Consider the following 5,299-nt stretch of genomic DNA (forward strand, 5'->3'; position numbering starts at 1 on the left):
ATGGCGGCGAGATGAACTTGATGGCTGCTCCTTATTTTGTTATGTAAAGAAATATTTATGTGAAGAAATAAATAGGCCCCCATTGTGTGGGTTACTTATAACTCCTAATGTTAAATGTTTTGAAAAGATCGAATTTACCTTTAACACACTATCTCGGTTAAGACGAGGAATGGCTTATGCAATTGTCTTACCATTCACGGGGTCAACTCCATTTGAAGAAAAAAAAAATCTACCAAGTTCAAAAAAAAGAAATGTTCCAATTTAACACTATATTTTCTCTTCTAGGCGCCTGGAGTCTATTGGCACGGTTATGTGTGTGCTATAGATAGTATGCAGATGACGTCACTCAGGCCTTTGTTATTGTTTTTGCCATCCGCGTTTGTGAGTTGTTCTCACTAAACTGTATTAACCAGAATATAAAAGTTCATGGTTACACAGTTTTGTGTGTTGGTCCGTTATACTTCCGGATGGCAATGTTATGAGCTTCTTAACCAAGCGCATACTATCTGTAGAAAACTGACCAGTGGTTCGCTGATATTTCTTTACTATTTCAAATTTGTCAGAGCCTTATCCATTTTGGTACCCCCCCCCCTCCCCCTAACCCACCCACCCAAGAAAGCATGGCAATTAACAAACATGAAATTGTCAAGTTCATATGTCAGATTGGTAACACACGTCCTTTAATTAACTAAATGAAAATAGTAGCCTAAACGCGGGGATCTTGTGTGTAAATTTTTTTTAAAAATAGTACAGCTACAAGAATGAAAGGTATCACCATTTTGTTTTGACAAAATCACAGTGACGCAAAGTATTTTAAACAGATCGAACATAGAATTTGAGAATTTGGAATCTGGAGGTTAATCTCGCTGGCGATCATGAACGTTACCCTCTTATGAACGGTTGCAATACAGTTAGCCTCGATAGGTAGGGACCTAAATGAAAATGCCCGAGGCCGATTTAGACTTTACTTCACATCATCAAAATTTACTCATGCATTCATTCATGTAAAGTTTCAAAAGTTTATACAATCAACAATGATTTGGAAAAGGAGGATACAAATAAACGAGTTGACTTACTGTTCCACATCGCAGACTGCAACGATCGCAAAATGCAAACAATATAATAACTAGATATCTAGATATAATTATAACAATCTGAATCAGAGTTCAGTTATGTATATATCAACCTGGAGGTACGTACTTGGTTTAACTTTTCAAACACCTGCACCACGCTGTGATATAATATCCTTGCATTGATAGGCACTCTCTCCAAATGCATGAATGAATGGATGTGTAGCAAGAAAGTATTGTGTACTTTTACTTCGATAAGATTGGTCACTGAAGTCACACAACACAGTGCTTCGCTAGGCTACACCGATGGACACTTTGAATGAATGAATGGACGAATGAAGCATGCACGCTAAAAGTTGTGTTTTCTTTTCTTTTTCTATTTTCGCTTTTCTCAGGCTGGTTACGGTTTCGTTCAGTCAGTCAGTCACTGTGGCTTTCGATCAAGGGGGAGCTAACAACGGGACTGTGTGTGCTTGAACACACATGATAAACACACACGCTCCGATACACACAAGCACAACGAAACACTCACTCTCTTTAACTCTCTCACACACCTAAACACACACACACACAAACACACACAAAAACACACACGTACGATACGCGCACATCAGTTCATTGAGGGGCCTTTAAACTTTCGTTCATTCGTTCTATCTACCACCCCATGCCCCCCGTCCCTCTCCGCCTCCCCCTCTCGGCTCACTTGTTGAGTTCAGTTCGTTCTTCTCAAAATTATGAATGAACCAGTCCTCGTATCGTTAGTAGTGTGTAATTTACATATCGATATGTAAAGTTCTGCGATATTGTATTTGTTTTAGGTTCGATATCTGACTCCAATGCATCAGGTTGCCAGTTTGGCATTTTAAAATGCCAGATTCCAAAAATCTGGCATTTTTAAAAACCGTTTGGCATTTTAAAAAATCATTTGGCATTTGGCAATTTCATTTGGCATTTTCTTTTCTTGTATATTATACTTCAAATGACAACCTTTTCTTAATTATTTCTAAACGCGTCATGTTAATGTATTTCTTTTTCATTCTTAAAATCCAACCGTGGTGTAGTGGTTTAGCACTCCACTTAGTAGTCATAGTAAAAAAATTACCCCAACAGAAATTTAGTATAATTCAAAAAAAAAAAAAGAAAACACGCAAGCCACCAGGATAGATAGTAAATTGTCTATCAAAAGTGAGTAGTTTTCTTAGTGGGGGTGGGAGTCAACAGACTTTGGCATTTTTTTTAGTGTTTTTGGCATTTTTTGAGTCTTCCCCTGGCATTTTGTTGAAAAATAATCTGGCAACCCTGCAATGCATTCAAGGATTGGGAAAAGCTGGGAGGGGGGGGGGGGGGTACTTTCAATGTAGTGTGCTCAGCGACATCTATAGAGTCCTAGAGTGTGCTACCTATGATTTTTATTATTATCTACAATAGATACAAAAAGTGAATCGTTATAAATTAATTTCTTCGATCAAACACCAGGTTTTGACGGGTGTATGATATATAGATAGAATGCGCTTGGCCAAGGAGTTCACAACATTGCCATCCGGAAGTATAACGGACCAACACACAAACTCTGTGTAATCATGAACTTTTATAGTCTGGTTAATACAGATTAGTGAGAACAACTCACAAACGCGGATGGCAAAAACAATAACAAAGGCCTGAGTGACGCCATCTGCATACTATCTATTGCCCGCCTTTTTGGATCCGTGTATGAAGTGTGAGCAGTCGAGGTCCCGTGTTCAAATCCCGCTATGGCGACACAAAGTTGAATCTATAGAAAGTTCTTTTCACCAACGTTTTCTCTCCAAACTCAGGTGTAAAATGAGTAAAATAACATATCGAGATCGTACCACCAGCCCACGTGTCATGATGTGCCAAATGCCTTTTCCGTCTGTGTGGATGTAAAGTGATATGATAAGCTATTAACGTTTTATTGTTTTTGTTGTTGGCTGAAGAAGACATTTGAGCCCGATACATTCCGTCTTTGGTATTTTAATTTATTTTTTTTGTCGAAGCTGGTTTAGTTATTTTTGTTTATTATTATTATTATTATTATTATTATTATTATTATTATTATTATTATTATTATATTATTATTATTATTATTATTATTATTATTATTATTGTTATTATATATTATTATTATTAATTATTATTATTATTATTATATTATTATTATTATATTTTATTATTATTATTATTATTATTATTATTATATTATTATATTATTATTATTATTATTATTGTTATTATTATTATTATTATTATTATTATTATTACCACATCAACCAGAAACATTAAAGGCATTAATTTGGACAATTTCAGAGGCGATTTAGAAACAAAACTTACTAAAAATTCAATGATTTCTCCACACCAGTGGAATAGTTGTCTCATCGAACGCTTTGACAAACATGCGCCATTCCAAACAAGGACCGTCACCAACCGCAAGTATGCTCCGTGGTATACGTCGGACGTTAAAGAAGCTAAAACGAATGTCGGAGAGCAGAAAGACTGCTGAAAACATCAGGCCTTACGATTCATCGTGAAATATTCAAGAACACATTTCGTGCCTGAAGACAACAATAAAAAAGGCAAAGACCACGTATTTTCTTTCAAAATTCGAAACTTCTAAATCTTGTAAACAATTATTTAATACTGCAATGATCTACTTGGACGTGAAAGATGCACTTCATTACCATCTACAACCAATCAAAGAGACTTGCCAAACACATTGTCAACTTTTAAAAGACAAAATCCATAACATTCGTTCAGAACTAGATCGGCATGAACCATTTATAGATACAAATACATCTCTGTGTACCCCTTTAGACAAGTTCCAACCAGTTTCACCTAGTTTCATAAACGAGTTGATAAAAAAAGCCCCCATTAAATTCTGCGACCTTGATCCCCTACCAGCACAGCTTTTGGCCACTCCATCGATACATTATTACCATCCATTACATCAATCATAAATACATCCATACTGACTGGCGAAGTTCCATCGTGCTTTAAAAGTGCCCTCGTCAAACCACTTCTGAAGAAACCATCACTGGACCACAATATATTAAACAATTATCGTCCTGTATCAAATTTACCTTTTTTGTCAAAACTTTTGGAGAAAGTAGTTCTTACGCAATTAACATCTCACATCTTAAGAACAACAGTTTGGAACAACCCTTTCAGTCAGCCTACAAACATCAACACAGTACTGAAACGGCGCTTCTTAAAATCTTTAATGACTTGTTATGTAATGCTGATGCTAACAATATCAATGTATTTAGCCTTTTAGATCTTTCAGCTGCCTTTGACACCATTGACCATGACATTTTGTTAAGAAGACTAGAAAATACGTTCGGCATAAAAGAATTGCCCTTAAATGGTTACATCATATTTACAGGATCGATGGCAGACTGTCGTGGTGAATGGTGTTCAGTCAGAACAAGTTTTTACTAAATTTTGGAGTGCCACAAGGCTCTGTTCTTGGCCCTGTCCTTTTTACAGTATATATGGCAGCCCCTTTCTAGTGTGATATCCAGATTCAATCTGAGTTATCATTTTTATGCAGATGATACGCAAATATATGATTCAGCACCCCTTAGTAATTTACAGTTCTTAATACAACGAATTACGAGCTGTTTTAATGAGATTAAATCTTGGATGTACCACAATAAGTTAAAATTAAATGATAGTAAAACTGAGATTTTAATGTGTGGAAGGCCGAGTATCCTTAAACAGGCAAATAAATCACCTATTACTCTCGGAAATAGAACAACAGAATTTTCAAATAAAGCAAAAAACCTTGGCGCCATCATTGATAAAGATCTTTCCATGACAAGCCACGTAAATAACACCATACAATCTATGTACATAGAAATGACAAAAATAAGCAAAATTCGTAATTTAATACCGAAGCATATAACAGAAATTTTAATTAATTCCCTGGTTTTAATCTAAATTGGACTATTGTAACTCCCTTTGGGTGAATTTAGCTAAAGACAAAATTAGCAAACTTCAGGTTCTCAAAATAACGCAGCCAGGCTCATTGTACGCAATAACAAAATATACCCGTCAGCAACTCTTCTTCTCCGTGAGTTACATTGGCTTCCTGTTGAAAAAAGAGTTGCCTATAAGATTTGTACTGTTGTCTACACATCCCTGAGCACGAACAGTCCCTCCTATATTAAAGACCTTCTAAACTTATATGTCCCCAATAGAAACTTGAGGTCAAG

The 5,299-nt window shown here is 35.9% G+C and overlaps 1 protein-coding gene across 2 annotated transcripts in view; it reads right to left on the reverse strand.

Annotated features, from left to right (window-relative positions):
• Positions 1–1,541, reverse strand: part of LOC144960143 (protein C-ets-1-like) — a 119,986-nt gene extending 118,445 nt beyond the window's left edge. Inside the window, exon 1 of one of the 2 annotated variants that reach the window (XM_078893129.1) lies at positions 1,201–1,515. The gene's annotated coding sequence lies outside the window, so the exon portion shown is untranslated. Of the gene's footprint in view, positions 1–1,200 lie in introns of both variants that reach the window. The other variant, XM_078893128.1, reaches the window with a different exon arrangement.
• Positions 1,542–5,299: the final 3,758 nt, after the last annotated feature.

This window comes from Berghia stephanieae, chromosome 14, assembly GCF_034508935.2.
Source record: "Berghia stephanieae isolate SIO BIC M18660-M18661 chromosome 14, UCSD_Bste_1.3, whole genome shotgun sequence".
NCBI classification, from domain to species: Eukaryota; Metazoa; Mollusca; class Gastropoda; order Nudibranchia; family Aeolidiidae; genus Berghia; species Berghia stephanieae.